Source organism: Lithobates pipiens, unplaced genomic scaffold (assembly GCF_037356315.1).
Source record: "Lithobates pipiens isolate NorthernLeopardFrog02 unplaced genomic scaffold, aLitPip1_a1.2 Scaffold_30, whole genome shotgun sequence".
In the NCBI taxonomy this organism is placed as follows: Eukaryota; Metazoa; Chordata; class Amphibia; order Anura; family Ranidae; genus Lithobates; species Lithobates pipiens.
Genome location: NW_027507791.1, coordinates 34,232,096 through 34,257,149, shown reverse-complemented (window position 1 = coordinate 34,257,149; position 25,054 = coordinate 34,232,096). Strand labels below are relative to the sequence as shown.

Here is a 25,054-nt window from a genome sequence, read left to right as displayed (position 1 = left end):
TTTCTCTTTAGCCTCGTCAGAAAGTGGAATCTGCCAATAGCCCTTTGTGAGATCGAGGGTGGTTATGTACCTGGCGTTACCCAACTTCTCAATCAACTCATCTACCCTGGGCATAGGATACGCATCGAACTTGGAGATCTCATTCAACTTTCTGAAATCGTTACAGAACCTCCAAGTTCCATTGGGCTTTGGGATTAGCACAATTGGGCTGGACCATTCACTCTGTGACACCTCAATTACCCCCAGAGCAAGCATACGTTTTACCTCGGCAGATACGGCTTCCCTACGTGCCTCGGGTATCCTATAGGGCTTAAGGTTTACTCTGCTTCTAGGCTCAGTTTCAATGTGATGATGGATGAGGTGTGTACGCCCTGGGAGGTCAGAGAACTTGTTTTTGTTTTTCTGTAAAAATTCCTGAGCCTCCTGTTTCTGTGACACTGATAGAGTATCACCTACCTTGACTGGAGGGATTGGTGGTGACAAATTATTAACAGTATTTGTCGCCACCAAGGATTCCCTGTCTTTCCAGGGCTTGATCAAGTTTATGTGATAAACTTGGAAAGGCTTCCTTCTACCTGGTTGGTGCACCTTGTAGTTCACCTCACTGACCTTTTCAACAATTTCATAGGGACCTTGCCACTTCGCCAAGAATTTACTCTCAACAGTGGGGACTAGTATAAGGACCCTATCGCCTGGGTTGAATGTCCTGATTCTTGCGGACCGGTTGTAAATTCTACTTTGGGCCTCTTGAGCTCTCTGGAGGTGTTCCCTTACCAGGGGCATTACAGTGGCTATACGGTCCTGCATTTGTGCTACATGCTCAATAACACTCTTGTATGGGGTGGACTCATTCTCCCATGTCTCTTTTGCAATGTCTAGTAGACCCCTAGGGTGATGACCATAGACCAACTCGAATGGTGAGAACCCTGTGGACGCTTGGGGCACCTCCCTAATAGCAAACATGAGGTAGGGTAATAAATGATCCCAGTCACGACCATCTTTTGCCACCACTTTCTTCAACATATGTTTCAAAGTTTTATTAAATCTCTCCACCAATCCGTCCGTCTGGGGGTGGTACACAGAGGTACGGATGTGTGAGATTTTAAATAGTCTGCATAATTCCTTCATTACTTTCGACATAAATGGCGTACCTTGGTCAGTTAGGATTTCTTTGGGGATCCCAGTCCTAGAGAACATATAAAACAACTCACGTGCAATTGTTTTAGATGCAGTGTTTCTTAAGGGTACAGCCTCAGGATAGCGGGTCGCATAATCCAGGACTACCAAAATATACTGGTGTCCTCTAGCTGACTTTACAATGGGACCCACTAAATCCATGGCAATACGCTCAAAAGGCACCTCTATAATAGGGAGCGAAACCAAAGGACTGCGAAAATGTGACACTGGGGCACTAACCTGACATGTGGGGCACGACTCACAGTATTTTTTAATGTCATCATATATGGCCGGCCAAAAAAACCTCTGGAGAACCCTCTCTCGCGTTTTGTCAGTCCCCAAGTGTCCCCCAAGAACATGGTTATGTGCCATGTCAAGCACCTGACGCCGGTACGGCTTAGGTACCAGAAGCTGTTCCACAATCTCATCTTTAACCTTATTGACTCTATAGAAAAGATCATTAGTCACCGAAAAATGTGGAAATCTTTTTTCAGCATCTGGTTCCTGAGGTACCCCGTTCATAACAGCAACCTGCTCTCTCGCATTTTTGAGAGTGGGGTCCTGTAATTGTGCAGTCCCAAAAATTATCGCTAGACACCTCTAAGTCTAGTATATTTTGCTCAGTGGGAGGAGCCTCCTCCTCCCCAGCCAGGACCTGCAAAGGAAAACAATCATTTTCATCCTGCACATTTTTATCATTCACAGTGGACAAGGCAACCCCCTTAGAGGTATCCTCACTCCTTTTGGGGATTTTTCTTTTTTCCCAAAGAGCCCAGAATAATGGAAAATCGCGCCCCAATATTACATTATGCATGAGGTTTTTAACCACACCCACTTCATATTGTACGGTGCCTTGTTCAGTCCCGACTTTAGCCAGCACTATAGGGTACACTTTTGTATCACCATGTATGCACACAACACTCATATGCTTTTTAGACTCTAAGTCCCCAGTCACCAGGCTAGCATGCACCAAGGTTACAAGGCTTCCTGAGTCCATTAACGCTTTAACAGGAAAGTCATTGATTGTGATGTTGCAGATTTGCGGTTCAGTCTCTAGTCCAGGAACTGCAGCACAAGATGGTTCCGCAAATAGCGACTGACGCCTGCTAGCGTCACATTCCATGGGTTCAGAGGTAAGAGGGCAATGGGCCGACACGTGTCCCGCCTCATGGCATCTCCAACACTGGATAGGGCCTGGTCTCTTTGGCAAGGAGTCCTTTTCAGAGCCCCTTAGCCACCCGGGACCATCACCAGTCTTTTGTCCCTGAGACACCACTTGAGCCCTTTTCCCCCCATCAGCACCCCTCCACACTCCCCCAATAGATGGAAGTCTCTTACCAGCTGACGGCACAGATCTGGCGCTCCGGGGAGGTGAAGATGCTGCAGGAACATCACAGAGGTAGTCCTCAGTCGCCTGGAACCTCTCCACAAGGTTGACAAGTTCGTTTGCATTCTTAGGATCACCTTGTCCCACCCAGCGTTGCAAGTCAGTAGGAAGGGCTCGGAGGTAGCGATCCATCACGACCTTCTCTAGGATTTGTGCAGGAGTAGAAGTGTCTGGCTCCAACCACTTTCTTGCCAAATGGATTAGGTCATACATCTGGGACCTCGCTGATTTGTCCAGACTGTAGCTCCAGTTGCGTACCCTCCGGGCACGGACTGCAGTAGTAACTCCTAGTCGGGCAAGCATCTCCTCTTTTAGCCGAGTATAGTCCTTAACCTCTTGCTCACTGAGGTCATAGTAGGCCTTTTGAGGTTCACCTGTTAAATAGGGCGCAATTACCTCTGCCCACTCAGCGGCTGGTAACTTCTCTCGCTCAGCCACGCGCTCAAATACTGTTAGATAGGCCTCAACATCGTCCTCAGCAGTCATCTTTTGCAGCGCTTTCTGCACAGTCCTTCTCCCAGAAAAAATCTCTGGAGCGGCTCCCTCCATTGTGGGTGGATTAGCAACCACAGGCGCCTCTCGATTTACTATCAGGTGCTCGATAAGTTGTTGTTGTGCAGCCATCATCTGCTGTTGTGCAGCCATGGACTGTTCATGTCGTCTATTGGCCTCTGTCTGCGCCTGCTGTTGTGCAGCCATCATCTGCTGTTGTTCAGCCATGGACTGTTCATGTCGTCTATTGGCCTCTGTCTGAGCCTGCTGTTGTTGCAAACTCACTTGCATAAACTGCTTCAGCATCTCCTCCATGTTGCTGGACTGTTTTTGGAGTGTAGTTGCAGCTTTCACCCAGGACATCAGCAGCTGTAGCCAAGTCTGTCCACACCGTTGCCCCTAGCAACCGCGTTGCCCGCTACCTCCACCAATTGTAAGGGATCTTCCCGGGGTAGGGTGTGTTTGGACACAGTTCACAGCAGACTTGGAATTTGATAAAGCAGATCTTGGCGTTTATTCGTGGTACAAACAGTCCAGCAAACAAAATATACAGCAACACCGTGCTTTCTAAGTACAACAAAATAAAAGTCCTAGCCCGGCTGGGCGCTTACTAACAGGTTCTGCTCACCTATCTGACACTTACAAACACAGCGTCTTTCGCCTGGATATCGCAGGGTGAGTTTTAGCTCCAGCAGTGGCTGTGCTTGCAGCTTCCTTCAACACACAGATTGTTCATTCCCTGGCTGAGAAGCAATCACCTGCAGACCCTACAGAGCCTTTAGCTTCCCAGGCTAATTAGGATCCAAGCTCACCTGATCCCAAACCCAGAACTGGATCGGGGGATGTGGAATGACAGGTCCCTCTACCAAACCTACCTGCCATTCCATATAAACCCAGGCCCGGCAAAATTAAATAACAACTCAGCAGCATATCGCTGCTGAGAAACTGATCCATCCTGGATTTACCATCTCACACTGTGTAGCAACCTAGGTGAGATGTACACCCCCTCGATCACTTCTCCAGTGACATGTCTACAGTAGTATTAGTAGGAGTAGTAGTAATATGAGCAGGGATAGTAGTAGTAGAATGAGTAGCAGAATAATTTGTAGCATGAGTAGTAGTAGAATGATTAGTAGTGTGAGTAGAAGTAGTAGAATGATTAGTAGTAGCAGTAGTATTAGAATAAGTAGTAGTAGTATGAGTAGAAGTAGTAAGAGTAGTATTATTAGTATGAGTGGTAGTAGTAGTAGCTGTATGAGTAGTAGTAGTAGTAGTATGAGTGGTGGTAGTAGTATAGATAGGATCAGTAGGAGTAGTATTAATATGAGCAGGGGTAGGTAGTATTAGTAGGAGTAGTAGTAATATGAGCAGGGATAGTAGTAGTAAATGTATGAGTAGTAGTATACATAGTAGTAGTATGAGTAGTCAAATAATTTGTAGCATGAGTAGTAGTAGTAGTAGTAGAATGATTAGTAGCGTGAGTAGTAGCAGTATGAGTAGAAGTAGTAGAATGTGTAGTAGTACAATTAGTAGTAGTAGAATGATTAGTAGTAGTAGTAGTATGAGTAGAAGTAGTAAGAGTAGTATTATTAGTATGAGTGGTAGTAGTAGCTGTGTGAGTAGTAGTATGAGTAGTAGAATAATTTGTAGCATGAGTAGTAGTAGAATGATTAGTAGCGTGAGTAGTAGTAGTATGAGTAGAAGTAGTAGAATGATTAGTAGTAGTATGAGTAGAAGTAGTAAGAGTAGTATTATTAGTATGAGTGGTAGTAGTAGTAGTAGCTGTATGAGTAGTAGTAGTATACATAGGATCAGTAGGATTAATATGAGCAAGGGTAGGTAGTATTTGCAGGAGTAGTAGTACAAGTAGTAGTAACACCCTAATAAATAATCAATAATCCTCACCTTATCTCTAACTCTTTACAATACTAATAATAATAAATCTGCCCCTCTGTGAAGCGAGAGATAATGTAATCAAAGTACTGAACTTGGTGCACTTTTCCAACCAAACATAAACCCCGAGTATCTTTAAGTACGGACGCAGAAAAGGCATTTGATGGGGTCAGCTGGAGATTTACGTTGGTGGTAATAAGACACGTGGGGGTGGCAGAGGGTAGGTAATAAGACACGTGGGGTGGCAGAGGGTAGGTAATAAGACACGTGGGGGTGGCAGAGGGTAGGTAATAAGACACGTGGGGTGGCAGAGGGTAGGTAATAAGACACGTGGGGGTGGCAGAGGGTAGGTAATAAGACACGTGGGGGTGGCAGAGGGTAGGTAATAAGACACGTGGGGGTGGCAGAGGGTAGGTAATAAGACACGTGGGGGTGGCAGAGGGTAGGTAATAAGACACGTGGGGGTGGCAGAGGGTAGGTAATAAGACACGTGGGGGTGACAGAGGTTACGGTGGGTTGCTGGGATAGATACTTCCCCACAATCCTTGGTGAAGGTAAATGAAGTTCTCTCAGAACCATCTCAGACCTGGAATGGAACCCGCCGGGCCGCCCCTCTCACCCCTATTGTTTGTCCTCTCATTAGAACCTCCACTGAACAAAATCCCACAAAATCCCGACATTCAGGGACTCCAAATAGGGATCAGAACTATAAAATATCGGCACATGCGGACGACCTTCTGTCTTCCCCGTCCGGACCGCACATCCCCCACCGAACCTTATGGAGGAGATTGTAAGATACGGGGAGATATCAAACCTCAAAATAAAGGATACAAAATGGGGGGCAATGGGGGCAGCTCTGCCTTTAGGGGTACAACAGATTATACAACCCGATTATGGCTTTAAATGGGGGAATGTGGCACTTAAGTATTTGGGGACAAATATCCCAGATAGGATGGAGAAGACTTTTACAGTAAATCCCCCCCCTCCCCCCCTCCGCTACTACAGGAAATCCCCCTCCCCCCGCTACTACAGGAGATCCCCCCCTCCCCCGCTACTACAGGAGATCCGGGCACTACTAGACAAATGGAAACAGGGGCCACATTGGTGGTTTGCCGGATGTAATATTATAAAAATGAACACACTGACACAATTGTGATCTCTACTCCAGGCCGTACCTATAGATATTCCAATCATTGTTTTCCTCCAGATAGATACTCTTTTCACTACATTTATACGGCGAATAAACGACCACGGATCAATAGAAACATCATGAGACTCCTAAACACTACGGCGGCCTGGCAGTGCCAGATCTGTGTAGATATTAGCAGGCGGTACATACTGGCAGAGTGATAGACTGGTGCAGACACACAGAACTTACATTATGGACAGAAATAGAAGAAGAATGCCCCCAGTACCCCTACGTAGGGCAATCTGGTGTTACACAACATACCAGAATCCCTTCAGAGACATCCACTTATAGGCCCAACGCTGCGGAGAGGAGCCAAGACCAATCACAATCCTCAATTCTCTACAATAAACTCCCCGCTATTCCCCATCCTGGGTAACCCCGGGGGGAGGGGGGGGGTTACCGGGAATGGAACCCGGAGCATTTCAGGGACTTATAGAGAGGGGCTCTACTCAAGCATCGCACTTTCTACAATAGGAAACGTGGCCTTCGATCGCCACATTGACACAACGAGGAGGCCGCTATGAAATACGTTTTTGGCAGGCATTACAGTTCCGACATATTTTTTTTTTTTGAATCATCAGGACCGGCGACAAACTATCAAAGACAACCGACAAAGTTGGAGATATACTTTGAGGAGAAAGAACCCCTTTCACGGGCAATCTCTAAGATCTATGAAATGTTGAATGCCCCTCCCCCCACAGAAGATTGTAAAATGCCTGGAATTGAGAAATGTGAGAAGGACCTGGGAAGGACTTTTACACCCACACAACGGCGGAAGATCATATATCTGGCATGAAACGCATCGATCTGTTGGCGGACTCAGGAATCCAATTATAAGATATTGGCGCAGTGGTATTATACCCCGACAAAACTCTGCAAGTTCTTTCCAGAGGCTTCTGACCGTTGTTGGCGGTGTAATAAGGAACGGGGGACCCGGACGCAGATATTCTGCTTATCTTTAAACAAAATCAATCAGCGCTGAACAAAATAAGTAAAAATGAAAATGAAATGCTAAAATACTGCGGCTAGAATACTATAGGTCAGAATACCAAATCCCACAATAAAAATAAAAAGTAACAGTACAGCGCAGATAAAAAACGAATAGAATAAGTATAAATATAAGACATATAGAAAAGTCTATAAATGAAATATAAAATAGGATAAATAGATTGTGAAGAAGAGTCACATGTGCCGTGTGACTTCATTCAGCAACAACAGGCGATGATGTCATCCCTTCCACCAAAGAGCAAGATGGACTCTCACCTCAAATACTGGACCCCGGATAAATCAGACGGGTCAAAAAAACGCACATTCTCATCAAGGGTTAATCTCAACAATCAGCATACAAACAGGAGTGCTCCGGAGGTGGATCCTTTTCATGTCCCAAATACCAGCATTGATTCCACATAAAAGCATAAAAGACGAGATCTCGTGCTCTCCGTTTAGGAAGATTTATTAAAAGAAATGTAAAATAAAGTAATCCACTCACATGGTTTTGCAGTGATCTCCAGTGCCGAGTGGTAATCATACATACAGATACATTCACATGTCCATGCACGGATCAGTGTTTTGCGGCTTTGCGGGTGACGTCACGGCTTACGTCACGTGGTCCGTACGCGTTGCGTCCCCGAAAGCGGCGACGGCGTGACGTCGGACAGCCGCTTTTAAACTAGCAACACTGATCTATGGCCAATGAGAAAAGCAAGCGTGCGCAAATGGCTCAGTTGGACAGATCCGTATTGGTTGGTGATCGAGTAAAAGAACCAATAGGAGAAGGTGTTCATCTTAGAATGGTTTTGGATTATAATGTACAGCACAAAAAAAATGTGAAAAATTGGTGGCAAAAAAAAATCGGTTCATACAGAAACAGGATCGGCTATTGGGACCTCTCTGACCCGAACGCCCTTCTTTTATATACAGAAAGCCCCCCTCACTACGTGATCAGATACCCCCAGTGTTACTGATCCCCTGTGCAAACACAAAGTAGGTGATTCTCCTTTGTGTCCGGTGTTTATGCGGTCGGTCGCTGTACAGCATGCAAACATTCCACATGTAATATAAAAAAAGAGGAAATCTTTTTTTTTGCTGCAAGTAATAAGAGGGAATATAAAATTGATCAATGAATTCCGTGCGCTACGGTGGGGGTTGGGTATATGCTCCAATGCGGATGTGGCCTTCAATATATAGGTAGGTCCTCTAGGCCCCTTCATGTTGGGCTTGGTGATCATGTCACTAATAATAAGAAGGGCCTTAGAACACATAATGTGTCCCCTCATTTTACATTGGTACATGCTCAGAACACAAAAAGTTTGATTTTTTTGGGGGAATTGAAAAAAAGTTAGGAAACATTGGCGTGGAGGTGACTTCATACGCCAATTAAGTCGGCGAGAATCATACTGGATTCATGAAACCAAGGTTCCTCCCCCGAGGGGCTTCAACGTTGATTTTGATTTAAATTGTTTTATTTCAGATAGGTGATGGATTTCTATTTTTATTTCATATTTACTTTTATTTTTAATTTCTTTTATTTTTATATTTTTTCGTATTCACTTCATTTCCATTTTTGATATGTATTTTTATTTTTCTATTTACTGTATTGATTTCTGACTTTTTATTACTATATATCATTTTTGTTCTATACATTTTCCTGTGGTTGTTTTGTTTCATGCACGGATCAGTGTTGCTATGGGTGATGTCAGTGGCTGTGTGTTTTTATTGATAGTTTTTGTAGGTTGGGGCTGATCGGTTGAGGGAGATATATATATATATATACCCCTGATTAGCGCTAACACTGCGTGAGTATTATTGTATTTTTAGTGGTAATATTTTATCGCTATTTTGGCGTGGGATATGTATATAAACAGTCCGTTTTAAGGAGGGCTGGGGGTGTAGTACGTACTTTGTATGCTTTAAGTTTGAGGCACACTAATCACTACCAATGACTACGTTTTCGTTGTGCCCCTCCGGTGATTTTTAACAATTGTGAGTTTTAGTTGATTTTATACCTCCTCTCCCTATCGATATTCATTGTGTGAGCATTGGGCTTCCGGGGTCACGCCTCTTGTAATTGCCCCGTGCCGCTGACTTGCGCACGCTTGCTTTTCTCATTGGTCATAGATCAGTGTTGCTAGTTTAAAAGCGGCTGTCCGACGTTATTAGTTTTTTTCCTTTGATGGGGAGTTGGGCTAAGGGATATAAAACCAGATAAAAGGTGAGGGAGTTTTGGGGGATTTATAGCGGGGGGGGAGATAAGAATTATAACAGGTAGAGCTGGGAAGAGATCGATAAACAGGGCAGATAAGAGACAAATAGATAAATAGATAGAAACTGAAAGACATAAAAGTGTCGATAGAATAACTCGGTTTAATTGATAAATCTGAAGAGGGAAATGGAATGTTCTATAGGATAGAAGATAAATCTATGGAAGAAATGATGTCTCTGTTGTCTCTTGTGATCAATGTCCCCCCTACTTGTCCTTTGTGGTATAAAGAAAGAAAATCTGCCCCTCGTAGTAACAAATGACACAACAGATGATCATTTTCTCTATTGGATAATAAAACATCAGATCTCAATCTCCGGATAAAACCCGTGAAAGTCGCGTCTCTCAGGTATAAATGCAGCCTAAGGGCTCATTCACATCGCGCTGCATTCTGATGGGTGATCCACATTCAGGTCGCTCTTCAGAGGTCATGTGACAGGCGGGGAGGAGATGATTGGACCCCGCACTGGCCCCCCACCTCCTCATACGTTGCACATGGTTGCATTCCTATTCACTTGGATGGGTGGCGTTTGGTGGAAGTGAGCGGGGGTAGAATTCATGGCGTGTTTACCCCCCGGCCGCGGCCTCTGCAGATAAAAGAGGAAGCAGTTGAAGGGAGGCAAAAGCACGGCTCACCTGCAGGGTTTCCCTCCATTGGGATGTAGACTGGGAGCCGTGACTTGAATGGGAGCCCCGCCCCCTGCACGGCCATACACAGAAAGCCTGCCCATCCCCCACACAGGCCATGAATGGAGATGTCCCCTCCCCCATGTGTTTCTATTATGATGTCATACATCCCATACATCCCATAATAAGAGGGCGGGGCCTTGTTTGAACTCATGTACGTCGCCCTCTAGGAGTAAGGATTGGGGATCATCACTAATAAAGAGAAGTTCTCCCTCCTCCACCACTTCCAGGATCCCCACAACAAAGAAGGGGCGGGACTCAGGGGGTGGGTGAAGATGAGGATGGAGGTGATTGGAGGAGATCGGAATGCAGGGAGGAGCAACAGATACTTTGTAAAATCTTCCCCCTCGGCAGGTTGTCCCCTCTGGGCCTGAATGAAGACCCCGAAATCTCCAATCCAATAAGATGAGAGCTTTCCTAGGCCCCTCCCCTTTCCTCTGTCCTGGATGCGTTGTGCTGTGCGTTTGTAGGCCCTTCCCCCGCACAATCCATGGAGGGTCCCCTTGTGCTCGTTGTCATTCACAGGCTGGCCGGGTGTGCGATCATCTCCTTCTATGATCGATCGATCCCCCATTATATGGAACCCTCTATATAACGATCCTCAGAATTACTAGGAAAATAATAATAATAAAATGCCAGAAATCGATCACCTATTTTATAGATGCAAACCGATCGATATACGATTATTGAGATTTTTTTCACCAAAAATAGAAGAATAAATATTGTGATGAAGAAATTTTTTGGGGGGATTTTTTTTTTTTAGCAGCAATATCTTCTACCAATCAAATAAGAGTTTACCAACCACCGTCCAATCAAAGTGAGTGGCACCAACCTGGCCCCGCCCCCACCCCCTAAATCAACACTCTTTACAATCCAGCATTGAGAATTTCCTGATCGATATCTTATAAAAATGGACCAAAAACTTTCCCCCCAAATCTCTGAACTGATGAAGAGGGACGTCCCTTTCACACAGGAAGCAGCAGAGGGCGTGTCCCCGGTTACAGGGACCTCAACGATCGAATATGCAGAAAACGATCGATAAAAACCACAAGGGCTTTTCTCACCTCTACTTCTCCTTTGTATCGGATTTTCTTGATAACAAACACAGAAATCTAAAGTCTGGAGACAAAGTTTAGGGCAGCAGAAGACTTCTGGGAGTAAAATAGTCAATTTTTGTATAGAGACGATCACATCAGACCAAAACGAGGGACAGCTGACGACACATGAGGGGCGGAGGGATCTGGTCCCAAAAGAGGGAAAATTGGGTGCCATGCCAAATACTGCCCCCGACCTCCGATGAGACCCCCCACATCACAAGAGAGAGAAGTCACTAATAATGAGAGGAAATCAGCAGATCGATCGATTCACATTTTATGGGAACTTTACCAGGAAGTGAAGCCCAGGCCTAGAAATCCGTTATTTGTAGACACAACACTTCCCATTTTATTTAGAATCCACCGAATCATTCCCTTCCAGGTGATCGACGAGGATCTCCAACACCGATCACCTTCCACATAGGGAATACGATCAGCCAGATATTCCCAATACATTCCTCATATACCCCGCAAGAGAACCGAGATTCACCGCTTGCCGACCGGCCGCCGCAGTTTTACCGATCGACCTGTGATCGATGTTTCCTAAATTGTCCCGAATTTCCACATCCGAGATCAGCTCTGCATTGTTGGCGTTCTATTCCTTTATTTCTGTTCTATATTATTCTGTTTTATTCTATTTGTTTCTATTCTATTTTTTCTATTCTATCCTTTTATATTGAATTCAAATTTTCTAAGATGGTTATTTTTTTATTTCATTCTATTTTTTTATTCTGTTATTTATTTTCTATTCCATAATATTCTGTTTTACTGTATTTTTTCTATTCAATAGAAAAGGACAGTGGGGGGTGTTACTGTCCCTCTTCTACCCCCTACACCCCCCACTGACCCTCTTCTAAATCCTACACCCCCCACTGACCCTCTTCTACCCCCACAACCCCCCACTGACCCTCTTCTACCCCCTACACCCCCCACTGACCATCTTCTACCCCTACACCCCCCACTGACCCTCTTCTACCCCCTACACCCCCCACTGACCATCTTCTACCCCCAACACCCCCCACTGACACCCCTCCCCCTCTATCAGTTCTGTCACTGTCCCCTCTTCTCACCTGTACAGAGAGAAGAGGCGGAGTCTGGAGCTTCTCTCCTCCCACATCTGGTGACATCACTTCCTCCCCAGTGCAGCCTGTAGAGGTGAGTCCTCCATCCTCTGGGGGCGCTGTGCACATTGTCTGTTCCCGGGGGGGAGGAAGTGCACAGCTTTGCTCTGAGAGGAAATCTGAGACTGTGAGGAACCATGAGGAGAAGGGGGCCAGTGCGGGGTCCAATCATCTCTTCTCCGCCTGTCACATGACCTCTGAAGAGCGATCTGAATGTGGATCACTCATCAGAATTTATACCTGAGAGACGCGACTTTCACAGGTTTTATCCGGAACTTTCCAACATTTTTATATACAGAGTCTTTGAGCTTCACCATTTTTCTAATAGCCATCATCTGTGGTGGGGGGGGTGTAGGGGGGTGTTAGGTAGGAGCGGGGGTTTATAGGGGAGTCTATGGGGGGGTCAGTCGGGATGTATAGGGGGAAGGACGATGGATGGATGGATGGATGAACGGCGGTCGGATTATTTCAGGTTTTCATGCTGCATTTTTCTGTTCTGAACGCCCCATAAAGACTCGGAAACATCAACACACTAACGTCTGGAAACACAACTCGGGGAAATGCGTCTATAAAATGCCCTGAAAACGCATGTAATGCACATCCAGCAATGTAGAGGGAGTGCAGAGACTGATGTACAGAGGAGTCCCCCATGTGCTGCACTCCTCTCCTCTCTACACGCTACATGTCATTTACACACATTTCATACAAGTCATGTGATCTCCACCCCCCACTGACCCTCTTCCGCCCCCAACACCCCCCACTGACCCTCTTCTACCCCCAACACCCCCCACTGATCCTCTTCTACCCCCTACACCCCCCACTGACCCTCTTCTACCCCCTACACCCCCCAATGACCCTCTTCTACCCCCAACACCCCTCACTGACCCTCTTCTACCCCCTACTGAGTCTCTTCTACCCCAACACCACCCACTGACCCTCTTCTACCCCCTACACCCCCCACTGACCCTCTTCTATCCCCAACACCCCCCACTGACCCTCTTCTACCCGCAACACCCCTCACTGACCCTCTTCTACCTCCTCCACCACAGACTCCCCCTCCCCCTCTATCAGTTCTGTCACTGTCCCCTCTTCTCACCTGTACAGACTGGAAAAGAGGCGGAGTCTGGAGCTTCTCTCCTCCCACATCTAGTGACATCACTTCCTCCCCAGTGCAGACTGTAGAGGTGAGTCCTCCGTCCTCTGGGGGCGCTGTGCACTAGTGATGGGAAGTCCGGATCTTTTAACTGAATCGGTTCATTTCGAACTACTCAGTGAAATGAACCGATTCAATGAACGGATTCTTCGGTTCTTCGGTTCACTTGCTGAGTCTACTGACAAGCAAGTGAACCGAAGCTCTGACTCAACCTTCTTAAATGAGTAGAATCAAAAGAATGATTCTTCTCAGAAGGCCGGCAGGTCCTGGGGAGGTTTATTTGCATTTAGTTCCTTGCTAGTAGCACAATCCTATTATTCTGTCAGATCAGCCGCGTCATCAATTTTGGTGATACATAAAGCTGTGAAAATGAAAAGCGGATTTTTGTGCATATGATGGGCCGACTACACAGTTACCATTGCTAGAAAAATTTTTCCGTTCTCTTTACAGCGCATGCACAGGAAAAATGATTGTATTTTACTTCCGCGTGCGGGCGAAGTATCCACGGTAGTAAAATCCAATCGTTAGGCTCCTTTCACACTTGTGTGACTTGAAAGTCATGCAATTTTTGCCACGATTTTTACCGTGACTTTGATGCGATTTTGATGTGACTTGAAGGAATACTTATGTAATCTTGAGGTCTCTGCCTCAAGTCGCATCAAAATCGCACCAAAGTAGTGCAGTAACTACTATGAAGTCGCTGTGACTGGAAGACCCGCAGATATGAACGGTACTCATTGGAAATCTTGGGGTGCGACTTTGTAGTCCCAAGTTGCATGATAACTAAAAAGTGCGTGACCTGTTTGGACCCCAATGCAACATAAGCATGCCTCCATCCCTATAATGATAAAAGAAAAATGAAAATGGATTGTGGGACTTTAAATGAGGCATGGATATGTATTTGAAATGGTCTGGGATACCTGAAATATTATTCATTGTCACTGTCCCTGCGGGAAAATCTGTATAACCATAAGGAATTGCTAATCAATCCAATAAATTAAATACAAATACTGAATAGTAGGTATATATAATGTATCATAATATATAATACATGGATCATGCAACAAAAAGCATAATTGTAGTAATAATCATATTGACATATTTAATGTATATAATGGATAGACATAATTGGTACAAGCAATCACAATTAAACAAATTGAATGGACATACAGAACAGGTAAACATGGTTATCCTAATATATATAACAAATTAATAAAAGAAATTCATGATTGTAGCAAACTTGGCTTGGCATCCCTGAGTATGGACTCTACGCGTTTCATGGCGATTTCAGCCAATCATCAGGAGTGGGATGCATCAAAAAATCACTAAATATAAAGAGATGAAATAAATGAGTAAATTTGTCGGTCACAGTCTCAAATGAAAAATTATTGCTTTCTAAAAGAGAGCAGGTGTTGAATGTGAATGCATTACCTTTGGCCACGTTCAGATAAGTCACCCAGCAGACCCAAAAAGGGAATAGGATGGTGGCACTGAATGAACCGTCTCCCCCGGGGTTGAGGCGGGGACACATCCCCCTCCCCCTAAGCCATAGCTCTCCAAGGAACCTGGAGGAATGGAGAAGGGGTAGTGGGAAACAGCGGCCAACGGGAGAAGCGAACAGCCACACCACAATGCCAGAGTATGAGGTATGCACATATGGGCCACAGATCAGAATCTAAAAGAATAAATAAATAAAATGAATGAAAAAATAAATGTGGTGAAATAAAAGATAAATAAAAATTGGATGATAAAAGCTATGATGAATAATGACATTTTAAAGGGATTTCCCTTTAAAATGTCATTATTCATCATAGCTTTTATCATCCAATTTTTATTTATCTTTTATTTCACCACATTTATTTTTTCATTCATTTTATTTATTTATTCTTTTAGATTCTGATCTGTGGCCCATATGTGCATACCTCATACTCTGGCATTGTGGTGTGGCTGTTCGCTTCTCCCGTTGGCCGCTGTTTCCCACTACCCCTTCTCCATTCCTCCAGGTTCCTTGGAGAGCTATGGCTTAGGGGGAGGGGGATGTGTCCCCGCCTCAACCCCGGGGGAGACGGTTCATTCAGTGCCACCATCCTATTCCCTTTTTGGGTCTGCTGGGTGACTTATCTGAACGTGGCCAAAGGTAATGCATTCACATTCAACACCTGCTCTCTTTTAGAAAGCAATAATTTTTCATTTGAGACTGTGACCGACAAATTTACTCATTTATTTCATCTCTTTATATTTAGTGATTTTTTGATGCATCCCACTCCTGATGATTGGCTGAAATCGCCATGAAACGCGTAGAGTCCATACTCAGGGATGCCAAGCCAAGTTTGCTACAATCATGAATTTCTTTTATTAATTTGTTATATATATTAGGATAACCATGTTCACCTGTTCTGTATGTCCATTCAATTTGTTTAATTGTGATTGCTTGTACCAATTATGTCTATCCATTATATACATTAAATATGTCAATATGATTATTACTACAATTATGCTTTTTGTTGCATGATCCATGTATTATATATTATGATACATTATATATACCTACTATTCAGTATTTGTATTTAATTTATTGGATTGATTAGCAATTCCTTATGGTTATACAGATTTTCCCGCAGGGACAGTGACAATGAATAATATTTCAGGTATCCCAGACCATTTCAAATACATATCCATGCCTCATTTAAAGTCCCACAATCCATTTTCATTTTTCAAGTTGCATGATAAGTCACACAAGTGTAAAAGGAGCCTCATTATGCACTGTAAAGACTACGGACAAATCTGATAGCTAGCAATCTTACCTTTGAAGTTGGCCCATCAGAATGCAGAAAATACACACAAAAACACGCTTTTCATTTACACGACTGTTTGGGCATCACCAAAAGTCGCAATATTGGCTGCCCCTATAGATCGCTTGATCTGACAGAACACCCGCTACCCAGGTCACTGAGCACAATCCTATACTCATATAATGATATACCAGACCCCATATGCAATAAAGAGAACCTGTCACTTCAACAAACGATCACATAGGGGCTTGTTAAGTGAAAAAATTTATAAAATAAAAACTAAAACCATCCCCACCGACCCCGATATCCCCACCGACCCCGATATCCCCACCGACCCCGATATCCCCACCGACCCCGATATCCCCACCGACCCCGATATCCCCACCGACCCCGATATCCCCACCGACCCCGATATCCCCACCAACCCCGATATCCCCACCAACCCCGATATCCCCACCAACCCCGATATCCCCACCGACCCCGATATCCCCACCGACCCCGATATCCCCACCGACCCCGATATCCCCACCAACCCCGATATCCCCACCAACCCTGATATCCCCACCGACCCCGATATCCCCACCAACCCCGATATCCCCACCAACCCCGATATCCCCACCAACCCTGATATCTGCATGTGAATAAATGTTTTTTTTTATCGTAATTATCCAGTACTTTCAAATAGTTTTATATTGTTCTATTAAAAACTTGATTTTTTTCCTATTTTGTCTGTTATTTTTTATACCACTATTTAAAAATGGTCATGGTTGGAGGAATTAAAATAAATAATAATCTAAGGATCCAGGGGGCATAGAAATCTCAGGACCAGAACGCAGAAAAATATTACCATAAAGCAGGATAAAATGTATTTTTGTGTTATAAAGATTAGACAGCTCTCTCATTCAGTTATATAGCTACTAAATTAGACACATGTCCCAGAAGGCATTCCTGTCCTTCTTAACATGAATATCTTCTTTAGCATAAACCAACTAAATATTAAAGGGTTAAATAATTAATCTGAATGAGGATATCTTCTTATCCTGACTCTGTCCTCTCTGTCTATAAAGCAGTCTGTAAGTGTGCTACTGATAGCTGATCATTTAGTGTAGTGTTCTCTACTGGTGGTGACTCGTGGTTCTTTTAGTGTACTATGTTCTAAAAACTGATATGATTCTTTCACTTGGTAACTTGTACGATTCTTTAACTCGGTGTACTGTGTACTCCTGGCTCTTATTTTAAGTTTGTATCCAGTTCCTGAGTGTCACTGTGCTTTGAGTCAGCTGATTGGTTGCAGGGAGGGGCGGAGCTCTCTCACTCTAGGATCATATTACCACTGCCAGCTCTGCTGCTCTGCTATGTACTGAGTGCAGAGTGAACTGTTTCAAACGAATCAGTTCACTAAAAAGAACCGGTTCAAAAGAACGATTCGTTCATGAACTGGACATCACTACTGTGCACATTGTGTGTTCCTGGGGGGAGGGGAGGAAGTGCACAGCTCTGCTCTGAGAGGAAATCTGAGACTGTGAGGAACCATGAGGAGAATTATGTGTGGGGGAGGGGGGAGGATTATGTGTTGGGGGAGGGGGAGGAGAAATGTGTGGCACAGCTGTGGTGACTGAGGTACTTTAGGCCGTGTGCAGCCATTGGCTTGTATAGGAGTGTATAGAAGGGGAGAGGATTATGTGTGGGGGGTACAAATCCTCTCCCATCCCCCATTCCGCACACTCCATTCATTTCAATGGGACGCCCTTCATGTGGGAAAGTCGCTCACCGACGTTTCTGCCGCCGTTTGTTGTGTATTGTTACATGCAACAAAATGTGTGTCTGCTCACCACATTTGGGGCGCCATTAATAATGAATAGAACCGCAAAACGCAATGCGTGTTTTTATAGTGTTTCAGAAATGTGCGCAAAACACAAAACCCTGAGATGTGATTGGAGGCTGAGGCCCCGCCTACACTTATGGCTGGGAAGGAGGGGGATGGTAAAATGCGGGGGTTTAGCTGTGGGGTTACCACTCTCCATAATGAGACAAACCATTTACCACCCCCCTAGTGTCCCCCCGTGTGCTCTCCCCCCCAGTGTCCCCCCGAGTCCCCCTCCCCCCCGCAGTGTATATGACAGAAGACTGTCAGAGGCTTCAATCCTATTGGAGGAGATGATCAGAGACTGCAGACATGTGACATGAGAGTGCGAGAAATCAGCGACATTATCTCTTCTTTACAGATGAATACCGCCGCTACCGACTGCTGGGGGTCTGCAAAGGGCCCCTCATCAAGGGCCAAAGGGCCCCATGTGTCTGCAGGTTGGGCCCCGAGGATCCCGTCACCCTCTTCAGTGGAGGTGAGGAAATAATGTGATTATTTGATGGATTGTATTATAAACGTCTTATTCTCTATGGATTAGGAAGTCACATGTCAGGCGTCTGATTGGTCATCTCTGTGCGATTTATGACTCCTCTCCATAAGATGAGGACCTCCCTGAGGAGGATCGGAGAGGTTTTAGGCCGGGTTCACATGTGTGCAGCCGAGGTTTTCAGCCCGGTGTCCGGTGCGTTTCTCTTCACCGCTTCAGGTGCGATTCGGGTCTGAATTATTTTTTGCCTGAATTCTCACCTGAACCAGACCCAAAAAACGCAGCGGACCCTTCTGGAATCCGCACCGCGGACACTGAGAGCCGGTCACACGTCATGCGACTTGACATGCAATGAAAGCCGCATCCAATTCACACGCATGTGACCCCGGCCCCAACCACATTCTTACAGCTGGACTGAAACAATGATGAGGATTGGTGGATCATCTAGAGCAGACTTCCCCTCCCCCGGGGCTCCTCTGGAGGTCGGTAAGCCCCCCGTTCACAGCGCTGCGACTTGTCCTGCGATTTGACATTTCCAACCTGCATGACGAGCGACTCCCCATTGCAGGCAATGGATCCATTTATATCGCTGCGACTCCTCATGCTGCAGCAATTCTGACAAAGGTTCCCGGATGACTTTTCACGGATCTCACTGCGAATTGAATGGAATTCTGGTCACCGGATTTGGAAGTAGCCATGAAATCGGCGGTGCAAATCGCACTGATGTTTGGCCCCTGAAAGTCGCTCGGTTTCAAAGCCGCACTGATGTGAAGCCGGGCTGAGGGACCCTTGAAGAATCTGTAATCTCAGATGTGTGACCACTGAGGGCGATGATGACTTGTTTTTATAGATCTATAAATCTCTCCACACACGTTACAATCTGATTGTACAATCTCCTTCACATCGACCGAGTCTGAAGAACTCCGATCACCCCCAAGATAAAAGTTCTGTTCTTATAAAAGGGAAAAGAGGAATTATTAGAGTGAAGGATGCGAGTCACTCGCACGGTGAGAGGAACATTTTATCTGGTGGAGGAGCACATAGTTTATGAGGGTGAAGAAGAAATGCTCTGCTGGTGCTGCTTTAAAAGCTGGAGTTTGGCTTCAATTGGTTTTATCTTATTCTGCTAGTCCATTTAAGGCGCCTTTCACATGAAAAGCCCCTCAGATCCTCCTGTCTGTTTTTCAGCCGTCCATTGACTCCTATGGGGAGACGGATGTCAGCGGAGATGTGTTCATTGACACCCGCCTGCCAGCCCATTCGCTAGAATCCGACGTATGGCGATGTGTTTGCCCCTCCCTCTGGCGGAACGGATGAGATCTGATGGACATGCCGTCCGTTTTCATCCGATCTCTTCATAGGAATCGGTGGCTCTCTGATAGGCCCCTCCCCCGCTCAGTGATCAGAGACGGACCCGTCATCGGCCGGCTCAGCAGAGATGAATGGATCGATCCCCTGCTGAGCTGATGGACTCCGCTAAACGGATCCGCCTCGTGTGGAAGGGGCCCAACACTCCTCTACCCCTAGACTGACAATGCCGCTGTCCAAAGGTGCCTCCTGTGCTCCTTCATTCAGAGTGGCGGCACTCTAAGTAAAGGATCGCACTTATGTGGTGTGGGGAACACAGAGATCTGTGTGCTTTTTTCTCACACAGCATGCAAATTGCACAACCCTTGAGATCTGCCGCGGGTGTCCGTACAAAGTCACCAACACCCCAAACACAGGTCACATAGACACTGCCTTTGCCTGCATTGGATTGCATTGTACAAAACGATGGTGGGTTGGAATGTGGTGGGGTGGGATGAGATGTGGTGTGTGATGAGATGTGGGGTGGGGTGGGATGGGGTGTGGTGTGTGTGATGTGGTGGGATGAGATGTGGTTGGATGTGGTGGGGTGGGATGAGATGTGATGGGATGAGGTTGGCTGTGGTGGGGTGGGATGGGATGTGGTTGGATGTGGGGTGGGATGGGGTGTGGTGTGTGTGTGTGTGATGAGATGGGATGAGGTTGGATGTGGTGGGGTGGGATGAGATGTGATGGGATGAGGTTGGCTGTGGTGGGGTGGGATGGGATGTGGTTGGATGTGGGGTGGGATGGGGTGTGGTGTGTGTGTGTGTGATGAGATGGGATGAGGTTGGATGTGGTGTGGGGTGTGATGGGATGAGGTTGGATGGGGTGGGATGGGATGTGGTTGGATGGTGTTGGGTGGGATGAGATGGGATGGGATGTGGTTGGATGTGGTGGGGTGGGATGGGATGTGGTTGGATGGTATGGGGTGGGATGGGATGTGGTGGGGTTTGGTGTGTGATGAGATGAGATGAGGTGTGGTGCGATGTGATGTGATGGGACGAGGTTGTGTTTGGCTCATAAAAGGTGCCTGCACTTCTTTGGTGCAATGTGGTGCGATTCACATGCAGTTCCTGTCGCGGATTGAGGCTTTTACAGGAGGGGTGTTACTGGTCAGATCAGGGGAAAACAGAGGGGAGGAAAAGGCATAAAAAGAAAAGGAATGCAGCCGCCACATCCAATGATTTGAGCTGCTCATAGGAGTACGCACAGGGTGTGGCAGGTGTGCCTGGGCACACCCTAATCACCATGTGCTGCGCTGATTCCCCTTGCTGCTTGGCTGCAGAGAAAGGGACTGGGAAATCTCTGTCCTCAGTCCCTTTCTCAAATGTGAGACATCGGTGGGGGGGGGGGGTCTGTTTAGACGTGCAATATTTCATCAAAGCTCCCCAATGGGGCTCGTAAAAAATAGATAATAAAAAAATTGTATAGCAAATAATAAAAAATAAAAATAAAAATATAAATGACTGACACAAACCTACTGACATTGTCTTCTGCTCTAGTGACACCGTCCATTGTTATATATATATATACACTGTGTGTGACTCTGTAATCTCCGTGACTTGTGTCACGAGTTATTTTGTTTATACATTTGTGAGTAGTTTTCTATTTTACTTTTAAATAAAGTATTTTGCTAAGGATAATGCACGAGGTCGGTGCGCTGTTGTTTTCTTTTTCCTTTGACTGTTAGGACACTCCTATCCTTCAGGGCAGCAAGACCAGAGACATTCTCCATCTGATACTCACTTGTGTGTTTAGTTTTCTGTTATGTACAATATCTGTAGATGGAAGGATGGGAGGATCTCTGTGAAAACGGAAAGTGAAACTTCCTGAGTTACATTTTTCTCTCCCCCTCCCCCTCCCCAAATTCTCCATTTTGTCGTTTGTTTTTAGAGCTCCAAGATCGTATCTTCAGACCGGTGTGACCGGAAAGGTAAGATCACATAGAACCGGACCTAATATACTGAGTGATAGGATGGGGGATGGAGGGGCAGATGTGTGATGAACGATTGTATGGAGGACGATCGGTCGCTCTTTCTTCATGTCTGCCATTAATAAACTTCCATCAGATACTTTTCTCAGGCTGTTTTCACACTGAGGGGCTTTACTGAGGTGCAGCATCTTTTTAGCACTATAGGAGCGATGTATACAAAGTGCCCCTGCCCATTGAAATCAATGATCAGCGCTGCTGCACCGGCGCTTTTAACAATTTTTTTGACCCGCTAGTGGGGGTTAAAAGCGCACCGCTAAAATGATGGTAAAGCACCACTAAAAATTGCGCCTCAGTGTGAAAGTGCCCTGAAGGACCGTGTGGAGCCAGGTTGATCCACGCCAGGAGGTGAGTGGGGCAGGGAACATCCACCCGCTCATGTAATATTCAGTTCTATGGGTGTTCATTATTACTATAGGTGCTCTCTCAGTTGTATCTCATCATTATCTTTTTGTTTTTGCTATTTTGTGTAAATGTCACTGCTGTATGTTGCTGCAGACAAGAACCGCGCTTATTTGAGCCGTTACAACAGTTTTTGATCTCTGTTCGTATGCCCAGCCCCCCACCCCTTCCTGTCCTCCTTGCCAATTTGTAGCTCCTCTCCCTCTCACTACATATGCAGGTGGCACAGCTGCGGCCAATCAGCTTTGAGAAAGGAGCCTTGGGCGGCTCTGAGACTCATTAGCCATGCCCAGCATTCCTGCCCCCATTGCTGGGGTCACACTCACCCCGAGACTCGGCCGTCTGTGTTCACTACCTTGTGGAGTTCTGGACTTGTGATGAACCTGGTTCCACATGGTCCTTCAGTGTCGCAGCTCCACTGACCTCTGGTGGGTCTGACATGCACTTTATTGTTCATCCTCATGTAAGTTGCCATTTGTCTAAATAAATAGACTCGTTTTTTCTTTGCATACTGCACTTAGAGTGGCGCTTCTTTTGTTTCTGATTTTATGCTGCATAGAGATTTCTTCATCTCCTGGGAGCTGCCTTGTCAGAAACCATGCATCAGACTGAGACAGAAGTCCAGTAAAAATGACACTAGTGTGGAGGGCCACCCAAAAAAATAAAATAATAATAGTATTAATATTCTTAATTAGTGATGGCCGAACGGTTCGCCCGGCGGTCGTTTCGCGGCGAATTTCGGCTGTTCGCGGTCCGCCCGTTCGGCGGACTATTGGCGCCGTTCGCCCCAGCGGACTTCCGTGTTTACTGTGTAAAAGAACTTTGACCTATGATGACACATCCATCATGGGGTACAGGACAGCCAACTGAGACATTACAGCACATGGACACTTGGACATTCCCCCTAACTTATAAATACACCCGATCCGGCGGCCATTTTACATTCTTTCTTCTGTCACTATAGGGAGAGGTTGCTGTGTGGAGTAGGGAGAGATTACAGTGACCCAAATCGCTAGCTATTTGGTACACAAAAGTTATTTTCAGGACTGGTATAGGTGTTAGGTGTAGTTCAGGATAGGCAGTGCTGTGCTAGTTATTGTTGCAGCAGCCTGAGTGTCTTTTGTCAGTTTAGAGAAAGGGACAGGATGGTGTGTGCTGCAGGGACAGCCAGATTAGTCATTAGCTGTTACTATCGGGTCCACAAAAGTGCTATTTCAATTATTGTTCCAGTAGCCTCTGTTTTGTCAGTTTTATATAGGGACAGGCAGGAAGCAGTGTGTGAGGCAGTGAGGGTCAGTTTAATCAGTAGCTGTTACTATTAGTTCCACAAAGGTTCTTTTCAGGACTGGTATCAGTGGTATGGTAATAGGCTTGTACACATATAATATTCTTTCTTCCAAATATAGAAAGAATATTATACTTGACTGCTGCCCTTCTGCTGCAGTCTGCTAATCATTCACAACCCACTTGTTCCACAAAGCTCCTTATAAGGACTGGTAACTTGGTCTGTCTAGGGTGCTACAGTACATAGGGTTGAGTGAGGTACAGTCTGCTACTCTATAAGGACTGGTATAGGTCCACAATACATAGGGTTGAGGTGCACTACTGCTGACCGCTGACCTATACTGCAGCAGTCCTTCATCGGTATAGGGACTGAGAGTTTTGTCACAGGGTCATTTAAAAAAATGACAGGCAGAGCAAGAGGCAGGCCCTTCCGCAGGGGTGGTAGGGGTAGGGCAGGAGCAACAGGCTTGAGCCAAAGTGGGAAGTTGCAGAAGGTGCGTTCAATTACTTTAAAGGACGCACCAGACTTGGTTGAGTGGCTCACTCAGCCTTACTCTTCTGCACCCTCCTCATCCTCTCAATCTGCACCCTCTTCTTCACTCTCTGCTATGTGCACCCCCAAAGACACTACCACCAACAACACCACCACCACATACCTTCCGCTTGAGTCACAGGAATTATTTTCCGATCCATATCAAGACATTTCTGATGCGCAGCCACTCTTGGTATTGGATCAGGAAGAGGAGGCAGCAACAACCGCTACTCAGCAGTCTGACGACAGTACCCAGATCAGGAGGAGGTTGGTCCCCGTTGTTGCTGCCTACTCCGAGATCTCTACTTATAGCGGTGGGGAAGGTGACGTTGATGATGACGTGTCTAGTGATGTCACGTGGGTGCCCACAAGAGAGGAAGAGGAGGGGAGTTCAGAGGGAGATATGGACCAGCAGATAGGGAGGAGAAGCAGGAATAACTTACATTGCACAGGAGGGACAAAGCAGACTGCAAATGTATCCGGAGCGAGTCATCGACCATGTACAGTCACATCTGGCGCTCCCAGGACACCGGCACATGGCTCCGCAGTGTGGGCTTTTTTTAACGGGTCCGCTGCTGACAATAGCGTTGCCATCTGCAATCTTTGCAGTCAACGCATTAGTCGCGGTAAGCCCAACACTCACCTAGGGATGACCGCCTTAAGAAGGCACATGAGCAGCCATCACCGAGCCGAGTGGGAGCAACGGAACACACAAAGCCACACTGCAGGCTCTCACCGTCCAGCCCCGTCTTCTACTTCTCCTCTCTCCTCACAATTGTCCTCCACTCCACCTTCTATCACGCCAAGCTCACGTTTTTCTGCAAAAAGGCAGGCTTCCGTGGGCCTAATGTTCGAGCGTAAAAAAATGATGACGCCGGATAACCCTCTTGCCCAACGGTTGA

General features: G+C 46.0%; 2 protein-coding genes across 3 annotated transcripts in view; both read left to right on the top strand.

The window, feature by feature from the left end:
• Positions 1-25,054, top strand: part of LOC143942156 (uncharacterized) — a 1,285,630-nt gene that overhangs the window by 357,261 nt on the left and 903,315 nt on the right. The window lies entirely within an intron of this gene.
• The window catches only part of LOC143942639 (uncharacterized), a 125,333-nt gene continuing 122,023 nt past the window's right edge, over positions 21,745-25,054 (top strand). For both annotated transcript variants that reach the window (XM_077464003.1, XM_077464004.1), the window contains exon 1: positions 21,745-21,877. The gene's annotated coding sequence lies outside the window, so the exon portion shown is untranslated. The remainder of the gene's footprint in view (positions 21,878-25,054) is intronic.